Source organism: Coptis chinensis, chromosome 6 (assembly GCF_015680905.1).
Source record: "Coptis chinensis isolate HL-2020 chromosome 6, ASM1568090v1, whole genome shotgun sequence".
NCBI classification, from domain to species: Eukaryota; Viridiplantae; Streptophyta; class Magnoliopsida; order Ranunculales; family Ranunculaceae; genus Coptis; species Coptis chinensis.
In genome coordinates, this window is record NC_141461.1 from 99,620,258 (window position 1) to 99,639,998 (window position 19,741).

Here is a 19,741-nt window from a genome sequence, read left to right on the forward strand (position 1 = left end):
TCCTCTATTCATCTACCGTTCATATGCATCGTGATAAGTACCAATAGCTGAAATTAGATGAACCCGGTTGCAGTGATGTGATCCCACAACTCGGTTCTATAGGAACAAATCTCGTAAAAGACTAAATAAGGTAATTTAACAATACCTAAACCAAAATTCCTAGTTTCAAATAACTTCTAGGGAGAATTAGGCCATCACAATGAGATAGAAAAGACAAGTAAATGTCAAGCTACCTAGGCTAAAAACAGAGGAAGTACAGATCAAACATGGAAACATAATACATTAATGACCACTCTTTCATATTTTGTAGGTTATTTATGCGTTCTTCATGTCTATATTTTATTTAGTTGTGGTATCTTCTAAATCTTCTTCTCGAAGACATAGTAACACTTTGCTCCGCTCACTCTCCGTTGCTATGCAGTTATTCTAGTACATTAAAATCACATTTATTCGGCAATGCCTTTTCTTTAAACATATATATTCATATCTTCTAACTCCAAGAGTCCAAGCTACAAATATAAACTATACATAAATTTTTTACTTCAAATGGGAAACCACCCTTTCATTGATTTTCTTCCTCTCATCATCAGTCTCTTTATCAACTTGACTAAATTGAAACCTTCAAAAATGCTTTGATCGTATGTTTAAACCGGGAACTCTTCTAGCTGCAGAAAATACCAGCTAGAAGAGTTCCACGGCGATTAAAGGCAATGCATTTCATAACCCCATGTTCTAAATACTCTTATATTATTTCCGGAAAATCTCCCTGCAAAGGATCTTACACCATATAACAAATTTATTAGAAAACTTCAAGGAAGATTAAAAAAAACACAAATGAGAGAGAAAAAGAGGAAGTGGGTACCTATTATAGAGACGCTCATAACGAGCTCCACTGTTTTTAAAGAATTTGGAGGGATATTTATTTGGGTTTGGGGAGAAATATAAATTACAACCCTAATAAATAATTTTTTTAAAAATGAGGACAATTTTGATGACTGGTGTGTAGGGTAGGGGTGGTAGTTTTGTATACAACCCGCTAACCCGACATGAAATTAGCGGGTTCGGGTTGGGAAAAAAAGCTTTTGGGTCATTTAAGAGTTGACCCGCCGAACCTGTCAAATAAATGGGTTGGTCTCAGATCTAATGGGTCGGGTCATTAACCCGTGACCAGTATAATATGTTTTAAGATAAGTTTATTTATTTTTTAAGATCTCATCATCTCAACTATCTAAAATAAACGACTAAAAGGAGAAGTACTAGTCGTCATATTGAAAACGGCTACTACATACTATGGTCACGGGACAACTCATGGGACATAGTATGGTCTTGGGCCTATTCTCTGGGCCCAATACATACTATAGTCCATCTATGAAAACGGCTACTACAGGTAACAAGTGATTTTTCATTATAAGATTTGTCTTATCAAAGTAATCATGGGTTTACAAGCTCATAGCCTCATAGGTATTTGGGGTATTCATTAAGAGATTGTTCTTCTTATTACCCCTTATACTCCATTATTAGTTTATGACTAAAGAATGCCCACAGAGATAAATAATGTACACAAAGAAAACCGAGCTCTTATTGTGAGAGATTTATGTAGAGCCATAAAGGTTTTGGAGTTTGTACAACCTCTACTAATTTTATTGAAAGAAAATGATTTATATGAAACTTCAAACTATACATTGCCTATGTACTGTTCGTAATTTAAGAAGTTTAGAATTTATTATAAAAAATGTTTGAAGATGCAAGAAACATTTATAATAGAAATGCATAAGAAAAATCCATTGTTAGTTTATGAATAGATCAACAAACAATCGGATTTGTGACCATTTATTTCAGGAAGCTTTTTAAGGGGATTAAAAAAAAAAAAAAAAAACTAGGGTTAGGCAGACCCTCACTTGTATTGAAATCAATAACTGCTTACATAGTCGTGTCCTCACCTTTCCATCACCCCTTTTCACTAGTGTCAACATCACCCCTTTTCACTAGGAAATACGCCTGGCCAACTCAGATGAGATATCACGGGAAAGAGTCTGGCCAACCTTAAAATACGCCTGACTCTCCTTAACGTGCTCGTGTTCTCATGCTAATATAAAATAATAGATCTCCTACTGCTGGTTTTAGCAGCATCTCCTCCGTGAAAGATGTAATCGTGTGGTAGTCTTTTGGAGAGGTTAAAAATTGTGGCACATGATTAAATGTCGTGTTGTAGGTGTGCATTAGTATCAGAGATCACACCATCCACTCTTCTCAGACACACCATCATCAGAGATACCAAATTTGCATTAGTAAAAAACAATGTTACTTGTTTATTTCATATATGTTAAAAATAGAAAATACAAATTGACTTTTTCGAGATTGTGATATCATATTAGTGAGTGATACCCATCCATTTTCACTAACCAATGGCATATCTTTCTAGTTTTTTCATAATGAAGCATTGAACGACCACTCATTTCCTGGCTGTTAGAGTCGTTCGAAGTTCAAACTGTTCCTTCAACTATAGGTCTATAGGAGTATAAGACGAAGCAAGGACCAAAATATCGCCGATATATATCGTTTTTTAGGTACACCGACATCGATATTTTTGACATATATCTACTGAATATTGAACTTTTTTTTCGATATATATCGGAATTTTCGATATAAAACTTTATATCACCGATATAATCGGTATTTACGATATTTACGATATATATCATTTGACTTTTTGACTATTTTTTAATATAAATCTGATATTTCTGATATTATATTTTCGATATATATGATATTTTCGATATTTTAAATAGTTTGAACTGGTAAAAAAAAAAAGGTATATCCGATATATATCGGTTTTTTGATACACCGATATATTCACCGATATCGATATTTTGGTCCTTGGGACAAAGTATCAAAATAAAAAATAAAAAGTCTATAGGAAACTTTCATTCTCTCAAGTTTGAATTCAAACAAGGGACTGTTCAAACAAAGTCCCTTGGTCATATGTCAGGTCTGCGGGCACAGGCCACGCCTCTTCTCCCTACCTCACCACCCCCCACAACTTTTTCTATAAGAGCATTCCCAAGTCAATATTTTCCCCCTCTCCCTCACCCTTCCTCTCATATCTAATGTCTTCGTCTTCGTCTTCGTCTTCTGATGCAAATGTGCCTGGTGCTGGTAGTAACGACCACCAAGAGGTGGTCAGAAGAGTCTCTCACACGCCAATAAGAGATTGCTGGAAACAAATTGGATCAATGATGCATCAGTAAAAATGTTGAAGGATGCGGTGCAAAATACTCTAGCTACTCAACTCGCAACAAGTACCGTTACTATTGGGTTGCTCTCTTTCTTTTTTCAAACTGCTGATTTTCCCTGCTCCTTGAAGCCTATGGCGTATACGGTTCTTTTTAGTGGAAAATTTATTTATTGTGCGTTGTTTTCCCTTTATGTAATTATATGGTCGAACAACTCTTTTTTTTTTATTGAAGACTCCAAATGTTTACTTTAGATATTAGAATTGAAGTGTGTGAATATATCAGTAAAGTTAAATTGAAGTATTTTTTTTTAATTGAAGACTCCGAATGCTTGCTTTAGAGATCATAATTGAAGTGTGTGAATATATATATTAGTATATATCTCTTGTGTGGTTACAAATTTTGACCGCATGGTTTGAAGTAAGAAACCCATCCGTTAAGTCTGATCGTGTCCGCATATGACCACGACATTTTCTCACATTCATGATTAATCAATCAAATAATACTATACATTTTCTTAAAACCAAAACAAAGTAGGAGATTTCACTAGAGATTTGAAGTACAACAATCCCCAAATCAATAATCAGTCCAAAAAGTTTTTTCTAGTTGGAACGATAGTAACTTATAATGAAAATACTATAAAACAAGTATGTGTCGAAAAAAACAACATGATGCTCGTGTTTTTAGGTAATTATCACTATAATTTTTCATTGTACATTGCCCTAAAACTTAAAGTTTTCGTGACACATATAAAACTTCTAAATCGTGGACAAAATTTTAAATAACAAACTATCAGGAAAAAAATAATAATAACAAGCTGCAAAATCCATGTTATCAAAAAATCCTACACACACTACCCCACATTACCTCAAAATAAGTAAAATCCATCATGGTGAAAACTAAACCAAACAAAAAATGCGTTTCATGGAAAGTCCCGGATACAAAAATTTGCTTGAACATGTTGTAACAAACCAAAAACCAAAGATAAACCTCATAACAAGCAAAACCCATTTTGCAAAAATTCAAACAAACAACTCTCACACTGTCAAAACCCCACATCACATTAATTGCAATTACATAGAACAATTTTGCGAAAAACAAAATAGACAATTGCAAAGAACCCATGTTGCACAAATAAAAAAATTGGGAGAGTTTGGTGTTAAGAATCTTTGGTCTCTATTTAGTTGAAATGACCTAGATTTCTGGAATGGCAAATACGGTTGAAGGATCACTCGTGAAAAAATTACCAAGCAAAAAAAAAAACATTTTTTTTGTGCACCAAACATCAAACAACAATTTAAATTACCAAGCAAAAAAAAAACATTTTTTTTGTGCACCAAACATCAAACAACAATTTGTTTGTTTGTTTGTTTGTTTGTTTGTTTTTTATTTTTTTGCCGCCAACATCAAAGAGCTACTGATCTCATTTAAAACAGGTATGCTAATAAAAAATAAATCAAACATCAAACCCGACTCAAACTCCTTTGTTTATGTACCCCTTTTACTCTACTAATATCAATAAAACCACCGAACTTCATGAGAAGAGTCTAAAAGTGTATTTCTTCTTTTAACAAATGGTGGAAGAAGAAGAATGTGGGAGTTAGTGAAAAAAAACCACTAGTCAGTTTTTGAGGACTACATGCCACCTTCACATCTTTAGTTGGTTTTATCTTATCATATTGAGAGCATTCCCAATGCAAGTGGATTCCCCCCCTCTTATCACCTCTAACGTTAGCAGTTTTTTTCCTCACCGCTACGGTGAAAAGCAAGGTGAAGCCGCAAATGCAAAGGTGAAAAAAAAAAAAAAAAATCTCAGACGGGATGTTGGATTATGTCTAGAGGTTTTTTGATTGAGACAGAATGTAACATCCCGTCTGGTATTTTGTCTGAAGTTAAAAAAAAACCCGAAAGAAATCGACGCGAGACGGAATGAAACATTCCGTCCGGAAAAAAAACTGATTTAAAAAAAAACACACACACACACACGAGACAGAATCCAAAATCCCATCCGAAGATATCAAGTCAGCCACTATCTCGGTTGAAGGTTTCACCTTGGTTTCAACTTGGGAAAATAGTCACCAGTTATTCACCTTTGCATTGGGCACTGGTTTTCCACAAAATAGAGGTGATTATTTTCACAAACCCCCAAGAGGAATATATAGGGGGTTATCATGTCGAGTATATATCTCATGTAGAAGGTCCTCATAGCATTCCCAATGCAGGTGAAAATGGGGGGTTTTCCACAAAATAGAGGTGACTAATTTCACAAACCCCCCATTTTCACCTTCATTGGGAATGCTATGAGGACCTTCTACATGAGATATATACTCGACATGATAACCCCCTATATATTCCTCTTACCACTATTGGTTTTCCTATTTAGAATAGCAAGGCCCAGCCCAACACACACAACACTCCAAAATACGAAATGTCGCGATATTTTGCAAACCCAATAAAAAGAAAAATCGAGAAAAGAATTGAGGAGCAGCTTCGTTTCTTCTTCTCCGCAAACCAAGAAAGATATAAATTAAGTGTTTCGAACATTTGATATCAACTGTTTACATGCTATTCACTTCAAATAACTGAAAAAAGTTGGATATTCGAATTAAACCTTTATTATGTGTTTCACCTGTATTGGAGCATCTTGCCACACAGATAGTTGTATACAATTGTTGATAACTTAGTATCCTTGATTACTTCATGCAACCATTTGTAAGCATTTAGCTTTTAACTTTTTTAGTTTTCAGAAAACCAGTAACTTGATTCAAACTAAGCTATATAGGTTACTCTAGAAATATCTAAACTGTTTACCCTGAGATTCTGAGCATCCACCAAGTTTTGCTGTAGGAACTCAGAACCTACATAAGGTCTGTGTACGCCTAGTTCTTTAGCTATAGTTAATCCTTTCAACAAGGTGAGAGCTTCTGCTTATTCTGAACCCTCAGCATTTTCCTAAACATTCAGAGCCAGATTTTGATTGAAAAATAGAATATGATAGGAGATAGAAGTCCTCACAATCAGGAGTGTTAAGGGGAGTTGGATATGAATTCATACTTGAGATTTCTATTTTCACACAGATAAAAGTTTGCCTGATCACAATGACACAACCAGATATTTTGGGAGAATATAGTTCTACTTTAGAAATATTTAAACTCTTTACACACAACTTAAGCACTGATCATGAGCCTCTGGAGCTTCTAGGGTTCCAATGTTTTGTTTCGAGTGTTTCAATGTAATTTGTGTTCGATAATCTTATTTTCCTGTAAAGATCTTGCAAGCTTTGTGTCTTTTTAAATTATTCTTTGTTATAGAAGCATCTATATTTGTGCTGGATTGAACGATGATTTGGAGTGTTAGTCGTGCAATATGTTTAGTTTTGTGTGTTTCTGATTTTGTTTGGTAAAGAGGAAGCGTACTGATGTTCTTAGGACGCCTTGAGCTACGCTACCAAATTCTAATTTCCTGACTTGATACTACTTTAAAGAAATGATGATTTCCTTTCTTCTAGTGGTTCAGTATTAGAGTCGTTGGAGTAGATTTATGGATGAAAGCTTAGAGATCCATGTATCAGTATTTTTTTGGATCTTAGGAACTGATATGAACTGTTTACAGACCCTTCACATAACCTCTACCATGCATTTCAGCTGTCTTAACTTCCTGGATTGCAAAGAACACTTCCTCCATGCATTGTGTGCATTCAGATTTTACACATTTCTTTCCCTGTGTGGTTTGTGTGTGTGATAGCCGGTAACTTCATTTAAATTTAGTAACTGTCAACAAAGCACCGGTTGTTTTGGTTAGCGGACAACAATAAATTATTAAAATATATCAATTTAGCTTTGAATCCCATCAGGTGATTTCCAATAAGTTTTAGCCTTCAATTGTGTGAACTGAAAACAAATACCCGATTCTTGCATAATACATTAATTGATATATTCCAACTTAAGTAATGCAGTTGGCCCTCTACACCTAATTATATTTGAAGGAATTGCAAAGCAATTAGGAAACCTCGTAACAAAAGTATCAGCATTGACCAAAGATTTAACTGATGGTCCATTAGAGTACTTGGCCATCCAGAGTTAAAGGTCTTTCTGCTTCTGGAGCTGACTGAAAAACAAATCATGTGTATCATCAGCAGAAGAGAAGAAAAGGATTCTGAGTCGATTGCGTCATTTACTGAAATCCAGGTCTTCATATCCAAGTTGCCCAAAAAGGTCTAGTGTAGATCCTTATAATCTTTTCATACAATGGCAAACCATAAGGGGATATTGGTTTCTTTCGGGAGAATCTAATGCAGAGCCTGATTCTAACTACTGTAGATTGATTGGAGATAAATTCCACTAGTTGGAAGATCGTTCAAAACAAAGAGTTTAGGAGAGAAAATCACCATGAAAGGAGTTGAAATCTGATGAATGAGTCAGCATAAAAATGGACCTGACTATGTCAGTCAGGTTTCAACTGTTTTTGTCTGAAGCTTTCTTTTCTCCTTACTCTCCATCCTGAACAGTTCTCTTAACAGTCGATATCTATCTCATATCAATATGCAGCAGTTAGAATCAAGTACTCAGTTTTCAATTCAGGTTCTTCAGAAACGCCCTACATCTTGGTACATAGGACAAACTGCATTTCGTGTAATAGTGGGTAGGTAATGAAGATCTAAAGCAACATTCCTAGGATTGTAAGCCACCTTTTAGAAACATTTTTAAACCGTTTACACATGACTTAATTACATATGAGTATATGACACCTGGGGAATGAAAAAATGGAGTCAGAGTCCTTTAAGGTATAGTATTAACAAAACTTTTGAAGTCACTCCCAACAAAAGTCATTGTAGACCTAGTTCTCGGGATTTATTAAATTTTCATTTTTTCCACAAGTTGAAAGCTTCTGCGTGACTGCTTCTTGTGAACCCAGTCATTTTGTCTTTAATGTCCTGCGACCATCTACAAAGTACTATTACTCCACTGGCTCTCTTTGCTGGTGAGAATTATCAATTAGGAAGAAGTGGAATGTTTGTTTATTTTGGGGAAGGCTGGATGAAAATCTCCCATAATATGGATATATGGTTCCATCAAGATTTAATAGACAAGGGCTGAAGCCCATCTGACCAGGGGATTTAAAGGGTCCGTAGAGAAAAATGCATCTTAATTCTCATTCTCAACTATGGTAAGTTTCTTTGTGACAATCAAGTTGCTGTTTCAGTAATAGTGGAACACTGGTAAGGGTGTCTGAAGTGGAGTGTAGTGAAAAAGTTGGTAGGGATCTGTTTGATTTTCAATCAGAATCTGAGTTGGATTCTAATTGGAAAACATATTATGACAGGGTATAAATGTCCTTGTGATCAGGAGTGTTAATAGATGTGTATGAATTGTCATTTGATGTTTCTATTTTCTTAGTCGGGTATGAGTTCACACTTGAGATTTCTATTGTGGTGCTAGCAGGTTTTTAACCCGTGTCTGTTGCAACAAGTCTCAAAAACTTTACCAACCAAATGTTGGTCTAATCGTATTCGATCTGTGATTTATTGTAGTGGTGGCCTATGCTCAAGAATATTAGTAACATGAGGTACCAAATTTGTAGCTGTGTCTGTAGGCAAAACTCAAGAATATTTTTCGGTTTGCTTTGAGCATTCAAGAGAAAGAGTTGGGTTACGAGAGCGAAGAGGTGGTGACTATGCTGAAAAAAATTGTGTTCTACTTGGAAAAGATGGGAAAGAAGGAGGAGAAATTGCTTCTACAAAGGAGATTGTCTATGCTCAGAACCAAGTACAAAAAGAAGGTTCACTATTAGGGATGTTGGCTCATATCTCTTATGACTTCTTTTTGGACGACGGCAGCTGGGACTGAATCCTATTGGAGCTCCTTTATATGGGAGTTCAACTATTCTCACTTTTCTCTACCTGCACAATTTCATGGAAAGAAACTTTCTTCTACGGTCGGATTCAAGAGTTGCATATGGGATTAGAGGGCAAATCGCCAAATCCCAAATTTTCTCGATGACTACCAGATGAGGATTGAGGAAGTATGCAGTGACAGGTAGATCTTCTGGGATAAGCGTAACTTTGTTCAAAGTTGGAAGTCCAGCCCCTGGAGTGATGTTGGCACATACTCTAAAACCCTTCAAGGATCTTGGTTGCGCAGCAGAAAGGTACAATCTTCATGACAGTATTAGCTACTGATGCAACAAGTCCCCTCCAGTAAATGAGGAAGGGTTGTAAGAGACTAAAGGAGTCTGTTGCAACTTATGATATCGTAACGCCTTCTATATGTAGTAAAATGTACAATTAGGCATCATTTTTAGTGACAGTGCATGTACAAGACTTAGCCATGATTTTCCATAATTTCAACCACATAAATTACCTTGTATACAATTACCCTCTGATGTTTGATGTTTGATCAGATGGCACCAAACAATTTTAAACATTATGTCAATGACTGCATATGTAAACTGTATGCCACATGATTGGATGTTGAAACTGTCATTTTTAATTCTAAACATGGTTTCCAATTTCAATTTGATTGGAGACAGTCCTTTCAACACCATGGATAATTAGATACCTGCTTCTGTTGATTTTATGTGGAGTTTCATGGTCCTACTTTCATTCCGGCTGGTTGTTTACTTGTGGACAATATAGACTAATGGAAACGAAGATGTGAGAGAGGAAAAAAATAAGACGCAACAAAAATCAGGGTGAAACATGACCCAGAAAAGGGAGGAAACTTGATTATACAGTTAGAGTTCAGAAAACTAACAAGAGTAATACTAGCTCAAAAGACCCTACTAATATTAATGGGCCTCGACCCATGAGACAATGACGATGTGTGTAAGTGTGTTTCACATCTCTCGGATCTCTGGAGCATGTCCATTATACGGTTATTATACCTATGCGCTTGATACCTAATGGCTAACAGAAAAACAGAAGCACAAAAAACTCGATTTTCTGGGCAAAGTTGTGAGGCAAAAGGAATCAAAGAGTGTATAAATTGGTTCTAGCTATCGCTATCCCACCTTGAATCCTACCCTCGCTATTAATTACACTCCCTTCCACAAGACTTGGCATCCCCTGGGAATAAATTGTTCAACATGATCAGAAAACAAAGTTCTCTTAACTATTTTAACAAACAAAATGCAAATAACAATCACAGCTAAGTCAAATATTTTGCAAAATGGAAGAAACCGAAAAACTAATCAACCTTGGGGGTAGCTTATATTCTCCTGATAAAGAAGTAGCTGAAAGGGAAGTGTGTTTAGCTTTAGCTTTAGTTAGTGGTAAGAGAATATGGGACAATAGCTGAAAGGGAAGTGTGTTTAGCTTTAGCTTTAGTTAGTGGTAAGGGAATATGGGACAAAGCTTTACTTAGTGGTAGTAAATCTTTTTTGACTTGGAAGCACATCATGCTGCGTGCAAGCTAACCAAACTACTCTCTTTTCTCTAGTGTGAAGAAACAGAGTTGGCTTCTTTATTTTTTTACTACTTAGTTTACAATTAAACCGATGTTAATTCCGGACCAGACTTTGTACAATATTTACCCACTGATCACATTTGTAATGAAATTTGCATTTTTTATGTCAGCAAAAACAGAAAACCGGATGATCAAAAATTAAAATGAAGTTACGTAAGAAGCAAGTCAACAACAGTCCAGGTACATGCATCTTACCAAAGTATCAAACATAGCATTCAAATAATGGAAGAAGACTTGAAAGAAAAGTGGAGACCTGATAATATATTTGTGGTTCACACATTCTCTCTTTATTGACTGTAGGAAGAAACAGAGTTGTTGGTTTTTTTCATTTCATCACAAACAGCAGAGAGAGTTTTCCATAACTTCTTTGTCGATCTTGGACTAGTACTCAGCTTAACATCACTCCATCAATTATATTATATATAAGGTCAGTTTCTTACAAATTTTCTTCTTCCTTGTTAGTTGCTATTATACACTTGATTATTACTCTTGTTTTTTGAAATCTGAGCTAAACAATGCTACTGATAAAGTCCAATGATGAATATCTCTTAAAACTGATTTGTATTTTTAGCTGCTAATTCTCTACCTTTACATGATTTTAAATGTGCAGATATCCAGTTATGTTTTCCTTTGGTTCTTGTTATTAGAGGTTCAGAGAACAACCAACTGCCCAAACAAACAAGTGAGATTATACATATTCTCTATTTACTTAATGTTATGTATTTTACATATATCCTACTGGAATAGCTCTATCATGTCTCATCACTTTAATTAACAACTAACATGTTGTAATGACAGGTATGGAAGTTGTTGGAGCAGCAGTTGGAAGCGTACTGACTTGTGCGCTTAATCAGTTGGGTGTCAAAAGTTTGAGTGAAGAAATTCAAACATTGAGAAACAAAAAAGGAGATCTGATTGCCAGAGTAAAGGAGGTGGAAGAAACATTGCGAATTGCAGAGGTAGAACAAGGAAAGAAGCGCACAAGTGAAGCACAGAATTGGTTGACTAATGCCAACAATGTTATAAATAAGGCAGATGATGTGGACAAGGAAGCCAACGTGGGAAGGAGATGGCTATGTGGAGTTTTACCTAATTGTTGTTCGCCTAGTTGTTGTTCACGACTGAAATTGCTAAAACAAATTTTGGAGTTCACTGAAGAGATGGTTGGTCTATTAGATGAGGCTAGTCGATTCTCAGAAGAGTCTTTGACGTTTTTGGGAATGGAGATGCCGACTACAAGACTGATTGGGAGTACTGCTGATAAGAACTTCAAGATGGTTTGGGAATATATAGTAGGTGATGAGTTTGAGAAAATTGGTGTCTACGGCATGGGTGGCGTGGGAAAAACCACCATTATGACGACAATCAGTAACCAACTCGTGCAAGAACGTAGACGTTTTGAAAATGTTTTGTGGGTTATCAGATCCGTGAGATGTTGATGCTCAAAAACTTCAACAGCAGATTGCGAAAGTAGTCGGTTTGGATCTTTCTGCTAGACAAGATGAAGCTAGTAGATCGTCATCACTGTTGAGTGCATTGCAAAGAAAGGGAAAATTTGTACTTTTCTTGGACGACATATGGGAGGCATTTGATCTACATAAGCTAGGAGTTCCCGAACCTTCAAAAGACAATGGGTGCAAGATAGTATTGACTACTAGGTCACTGGATGTGTGCAAAAGGATGTGCCAGAAAGAGGTCAAAGTTGAACTTCTTTTAGAGGACGAAGCATGGGAATTGTTCGTGAAAAATGTTGAGGAGGTTGGTCCTGAAGTGGAAGAGATTGCAAAAGCAATTGTTGCGGAATGTGGTAGTTTGCCCCTTGCAATCATCACAGTTGGTCGAGCTATGAGAAGAAAGACTAATGTTAAAGAGTGGCAACTTGCATTTATAGATTTGCAGGAGAGTTTGAACATGGCCATTGGGGAAAAGGTCATTCAGAGTCTAAGGTTCAGTTACGATCAATTGAAGGACAATGAGCAGAAGTGTTTCTTATATTGTGCACTATATCCGGAAGATTATAAAATCAACACTAGTGAGTTGATTGAGTATTGGGTTTTGGAAGGGTTGGTCAAAGGAAGGAGCAAGGAAGAAGAGATTCTCCGAGGCGATGCCATATTGGATTCTCTAAAAGGTTGTTGCATGCTTGAAGACGGATCAGCTAAGGGTTATGTGAAGATGCATGATTTGATCGGAGAGATATGGCGCTTTTACGTCACGGAATCAAATCCTAAATTTATGGTTAGAGCTGGTTATTTATCTGAAGAAGTTCCGCATGAAGATGATTGGTCAGAAGATCTTGAGAGGGTTTCGTTTATGGGAAGTGTAATAGAAAATATTCCAATTATTCCGAAATGCCCAAAACTCTTGACATTGATCTTTGCTCAGAGTGGTACAGTGAAACACGTTGCACCTGGTTTTTTTATGCACATGAAAAATCTGACGGTTCTTGATTTATCTAGGACTCATATTGAGTCATTACCAGATTCACTTTCTGATTTGGTGAATCTTCGTGGTTTACTCTTAATTAATTGTTATAAATTAGTTAGAGTGCCTTCTCTATCCAAGCTTCATCACCGAGGCGTTGAAGCTCTACGTTCGCCATAGAAGAACGCCTCATGGGATGGAAATGTTGGTCAACCTCAGAAGCCTTGATCTCACTAAGAATTCTGGATTGAAAGAAATGATCCCTTCAGGATTGATATCCAAGTTTTCCTTACTTGAAGAGTTAAAATTGATGGGAATAAAAGCGAGAATAATATGTGTGTATGCCAGAAAGAGGGGGAGATTTCGTGCAGGAACTCTCAAGCTTGACACACTTGGAGAATCTTACAATCGTATTTCACGAGCTGTCGGACTTTATTTCCTACGGTGAATTTACAAACTTTGAAAAGTTAAAAAAGTATTCTATTGGCATGGAAAGCGATGACTTATATTATAGAATTCATGGCGAGAGAAATCTATGTTTGTCCAACTCAAAGGGTATTCCTTGCAATGCCCTCCGACTTCCGAAAAGCATTCAATTTCTTCAAGTTAAAGATTTCAATGAAATCTCAAGATTATCAGAGTTGCCCTTCCTACAACGGGTCGAGAACATGGGTATCGCACACGGAGCTTTTCCTTGTTTGAAGATGTTAGAGATCTATCGTTGTTATAATATCAAAGTTTTATTCTCGCCTAGGCTGCTTCAACAGCTTCTTAACCTTGAAGTGATCTATGTTTGGGATTGCTCACAATTGGAGGAGCTAGTGGTAGCGGATGGAGATGAGAGTGGTGCCATTCCAGTACTCCCGAGGTTACATAATCTGATATTATATGGATTACCAGAACTGAAGAGGAATTGGAGTCAGCTATTCACGTACAGCAACTCTTGGCAGAAAGTTAAAATTCACTTTGTCATACTGGACCGCCTGTTTTCAACTAGGTTATTACAACACTTTCAATACCTGGAAAAGATCAACGTGGGGTATTGTGAGGAATTGGAGGAACTAATTGTAGAAGAAGAAGAAGCATGTGAAATTGATTATACTGTGGCACTCCCAAGGTTGAAGGAATTGTCACTCAACAATCTATGGAAACTGAAGAGCATTTGGAAGGGCGTGATGGTTTGTGACTCTCTTGAAACAGTTGAAGTATGCAATTGTCCTGAATTGAAAAGGCTCCCTCTCGTTCAACCGAGAACATCAGTCCCCCACCTTCTCTCAAACGAATCCAAGGAAGCGAGAGTGGTGGGATTCACTCGAGTGGGGAGATTATCCATGTCCCGAACATCTCTTTCTCGAATATGATGATGATGAAGATGATGAAGATGATGACGATGATGATGATGATCGTGATGAAGATGATGACGATGATGAAGATGGTGGTGATGAAGATGATGATGATCGTGATGATGACAAAGAAGAAGTTGAAAAAGAAGAAGAAGATGATCAGTAAGTAAAGGCTTGTATTCTTTCCAAGGATTCAAACGTGGGATTGAAATGATCTTTTTTCTCGAAAATCTTCGTTTTTTGGCTTCAATCGGTTCCTTTCTGCTTCGATAATCTGCTTCTACACTGAAAACCCTTTCAATCAAGGTATGTGTCATGTTCATCCATAGTTTCAAGCTTTTCAACAGAAACTTTTTTTCTTTTTAGGATTTTCTTTGATTTGTTGCCGTTTTTAAAGATTTTCAAATAATTTGATAGATAATAGGTCATGCTGATGTTGTTGTTTAATTTATCAACCGATAAATTCAAATTGATTTAGTGGAGAATCAGAAATTCTAGTCTTGTTTTGGTTTCAATTGATTGAAATATTAAATTTGTTTGTTTTGGTTTTTTGCAGGGATTGTCACAAATAGTATTGGAACTTCTTTTGGTAAGGGTAAAACTCAGCGATGGAAGTCTAATGTGTCAACAATGTCACAGAACCGACAACACCGGTGCTTTCATCTTTTGTTCCAATTGCACAAAACGTTCTTGCCATCTTTGCACCAAGAACTGGTATTTAGAATTGTAAATAATTAATGATATCTATTAACTAGAAATCTATTTTTAATATACGATGGTTGAAATTTTCGTAATTAGTGATGTGTTGTTTTGATGAATTGATAACAATTGTGCTCTCGATCGTTACTCTTTTCGGTTTAGGTTGTAACTCCCTAAATGTAATTTGTTAGGACCTAGAAGATCAAGAGTTTGAAATGGGAATTTCCACAGTTCAAAAGTGTATATAAAGATTGTCACTTTTTCTGAATTTTATTGCTAAATAATAATTTTGTGTACAACTATATAATGAGTTTATTTGAAAATTCTGGTTTCGTATGGAATATAACATTGGTATGGGCATTTGCTTTTTGTTTCGATCTGTTACTTTTTACTTTCTTGTATTTTTTTTTTTTAGAATACCAACATAATATTTGTATACGGTCTGCGAGGAACCCAATCTAAATGACAAACTTCAGCAGCTCCTCTACTTGCTACACGGAGTGTTTCCTCTCCTCCGACAAGTTGTTTGAGCAGGATTCTGAGATAGAAGTGAAAGCCAAATCACAGGGTTGAGCGTGTGGAAATGAACATCAGAATCAGAAGGATTAAACTTGATGAAGATGGACGTCAGTATTTGTTTCGACCCCCACCTACGTGGCAAACGTCCATTGGTAGGAGTCTCCACTTTATTCATTTAATCGACAGGACTAAAGCCCAATTTGCAATACCATGGATCAATGTACAGGCCCATTAACTCATGTGTCTAAGGCTGAACCTTAGCCACATGGCTTGTCATTAATGTACATTGATTTATGTCCAGATTCATTTCTTATCAAAGAGATAATTATCAGTTGACAGTTATATTCTATCACAATTACTCAAGCAACAAGATTACTTGAGCTACAAGGACTCTCTACTCTACCTATATAAACTAGTTTTTGAACCCGTTCTACGAACGGGTGTCGTTATATAAATTATTCTGAAAAATATTTGCTACTATGGCAGACTATGAGATATGAATATTATATTGATTGTTCATTCAAATTCCTTGTAACGTGAAAACTCCACTCTCCATCAAAAGAAAAAACTCATCAATGAAAAAACCATTCGACTTCTTTTTGTTGTTGGAAAATAAAAGTTTTATTGAAGTCTTATGTGAATGCCCAATGAGGCAATGATCATATTGAAGCTACTTGAATAGAAAACATTTCCAATTATATGAAAATAGATATGATAAACACCATTTTCAATGTAAAACTATAATTGTCGAGATATTCTGACTACATATAATATAATTATGCTTTGTGGTTTGTTCAATGCATTTGGGCATCCAATTTCTAATTTCCCGTTAATTATTCTTTGATGTTAATTCAATACAGTTTCTTCAAGTTTTCGATTTTTTGGTAATTATTTTTTGAGGTTAGTTCAATGCATTTGTGTTCAGTTTCCGATTTCTCATTAATTATTCTTTGAGATTAGTTCAATGCAGTTGCATCGAGTTGGTACTAACTTAATACACACAGAATTATTTTTCCAATTTTTTTTCTCCTACGAACGGGTGCTGTTATATTAAATTACTTTGAAAAATATTAGCAACTATGCAAAGCTAGCTATGAGATATGAATATTATATTGATCACTCATCCAAATTTCTTGTGAAAACCGCACTCTCCATAAGAAGAAAAAACCCACCTTTGTTAAAACCTTTAGATTTTTTTTTTTGTTGTTTGATAATAGAAGTTTGATTGAAGTTTTGTGAAAATGACCAATGAGACGAAGATCATATCGAAACTACTTGAATAGCAAGGTTTGCCAATCATACAAAAAGATATATGATAAAAACCATTTTAAATGCAAAACTATACATGTCGACACATTTCCATCATATATAATACAGCTATGTTTTGAGGTTAGTTCAATGCATTTGCATCTAGTTGCCGATTTCCCGTTAATTATTTTTCGAGGTTATTTCAATGCATTTGCATTTCTCGATAATTATTCTTCGAAGTTAGTTTAATGCATTTTTATGTAGTTTCTTCTTTTCCGTTAATTATTTTTTGATGTTAATTCGATGCATTTGCATCCAATTTTCGATTTCTCGTTAATTATTCATTGAGGTTAGTTTAATGGGGTTGCATCTAGTTTTCGATTTCTCTATAATTATTTTTTAAGGTTAGGTCAATGCATTTGGGTCAAGTTTAAGATTTCTTGTTAATAATTCCTTGAGATTATTAGTCCAATGCATTTGCATCCAGTTTTCGATTTCTCGTTAATTATTTCTTGAGATTAGTTCAATGCATTTGCATATAGTTTTCGAGGTTAGTTCAATGCATTGTCATCCAATTTCCGATTTTCCGTTAATTATTCTTTTTAGTTTAGTTCAATGCAGTTGTATCAAGTTTACAATTTCCCATTAATTATTTTTTAGGGTTAGTTCAATCCATTGGCATCCAGTTTCCGATTAAACATGACATTAAAAAAAATTATACATAATTCACTATATGCGGTCATCAAAGATTATTCAGTTTATGATTTCTTGTTAATTTGTAAAAACTGATATTCTTATATGCTTTGATAGATTTGTATACCTTCATATAGTTACAAATTATTAAACGAAATTGTGGTGATATTAGTGATATATGGTCGGGTCCTTTTAGATATTTTGATTGATGGAAAAGGCTTCATTCTTATGCAAAATATATTTATACAGCTATAACTCTTTGAGTTGTATTGGGAATATAATGACCTCACTTCTATGAGAATAAATATCTATGAGTTTATAAAATGGTAGTGGTTCGTCTTTACCAACATTTTCTCCATGGTCGGCTTGCGTTATTTTCTATCCATTTTGTAAGCATTCATAGAGTTGAAAAGATGGGACCTTAGTGGAATTGAACCATCATATCTTGAGATGTACTTTTACACTCAAGTGCTCTTCCATTGAGCTAAAGATCCGGTTCAAGATACAATACATGCATATATAAGCATAACATACAACATAAATAATAATGGTTTCCTTTAATTGAAAAAGTGTTTAAAAAATCTTGGATAAATAAGAAACCACCATCCACCAAGTCATGGTTTCTTGCTCTATAACACATAGAAAACTACGTAAAGCACAGGGTAAAAATTCTACGTTGATTTAAACTAATTGACATTTTCAAGCTCGAGTTCAAAACTCAAGTTTATACCAAATTCAATAGACCACTTACTACTGTCTCTTATTGAAGCAATTGAATTGAGTTCTGAATATATGCAAGTACCAAATACCTTGATAGCCATGGGACGTCATTAGATCTTCTTGAAGGTACTTGAAGTCTCACCACTATCTGTAGCAAACAGAAAATAGTATATCATAAACTTTGGCATAACAATAGTTATAGATCTTCACTTGGCATGCCTAAAAATCTCAGCATAAAAATAGTTCAAGGCATCCACATATATATGACATTGTCAGTATCTTTGACCACCTGACACACCTTCTGCACTCGAAGGATCAATAAATATATTCCCATTGAAGCTTTTTAGCTAGTGTTTTCAAGGATCAATAAGTCTTCTATTGCTTCAAAAACTTATAGACAAATTATACAAATCTTACATTCTTACCATTTGTTCTCAACACTTTATCCAGGGTAGAAGCAGTTTTTGTTCAAACAAATGGTTCCAGGGAGTGTAGTATCGTAGTTCCATGTATTTTAGCTGACATAAGACGAATGTTAACAAATCTATACAGTTAGTATTCCATTTACTCAATTTGCTTAAGAGGTTCTGATGGCCCATCTACATATAGAGTCCTCAATTGGATGCAGGTGATTTTAAAGGCATGGACATCTTGTGCTCCAATGGGCAAAGAAAGCTTCGAGTGTAGCTACAGGAGAAATTGGCCACAATGTAGAATACCATAATTGGAGCGAGGTGCATGTTTTAGGATTTAGAATCATATCCAAGCAAATAACTTTAGGAATCATTACTTATAACCAAAAAATCTAATTTCATTGAAGTTACGCTACCTAGGTAGGGAAGACCAGAAGGCAAAATGACCACACTGTATAAATAGCTAGCAGAATATCCTTAGTAAAGACTCTCATTTGTAAAAACTTAAGCCACGTACAAATAAAAGCAAAGTGTATGCCATTAGATAAGGCAATGGAAATTGCTTCATTTCATTATCGGAGTATCGCAAATCACTACACTAAAATTGTAATGGAAGGCACTTGAATATGATATCAATTAATTTCTTAAATGGAAGAGAAAGCTTACAAATGGAGTTCACGCATTGCTGCCACATAGTTGGAGTCTACCCAGTCACCTCGCTCCACCATTTACTTGGAGCTTCGTCAATGCTCTCCTAGACCGCTATACATTAATCCATGGAGGATGTAATAAATTTCATTGTTCCTGCAGCATACAACATTATAAGAAACATAGGTCGTGAAGCAGCGTAAAAAAATTCGCAGGTGCAGAAACAGGCCGGAACCTTAAACAACCTACAATCTCTAAAAGAAAAAAACCCTGAAAAAATTTATAATAAAAATTAACATTTATTATAAAAATTATGATAATCGAAATGAAAGGGTGTG

General features: G+C 35.4%; 1 pseudogene across 1 annotated transcript; it reads left to right on the forward strand.

Annotated features, from left to right (window-relative positions):
- The first annotated feature begins 10,892 nt into the window (after positions 1-10,892).
- Positions 10,893-15,469, forward strand: LOC147496099 (disease resistance protein At4g27190-like; annotated as a pseudogene). The gene is made up of 5 exons (XR_015199580.1): positions 10,893-11,123; positions 11,307-11,378; positions 11,495-13,260; positions 13,340-14,769; positions 15,020-15,469. The product of XR_015199580.1 is annotated as a disease resistance protein At4g27190-like (transcript).
- Positions 15,470-19,741: the final 4,272 nt, after the last annotated feature.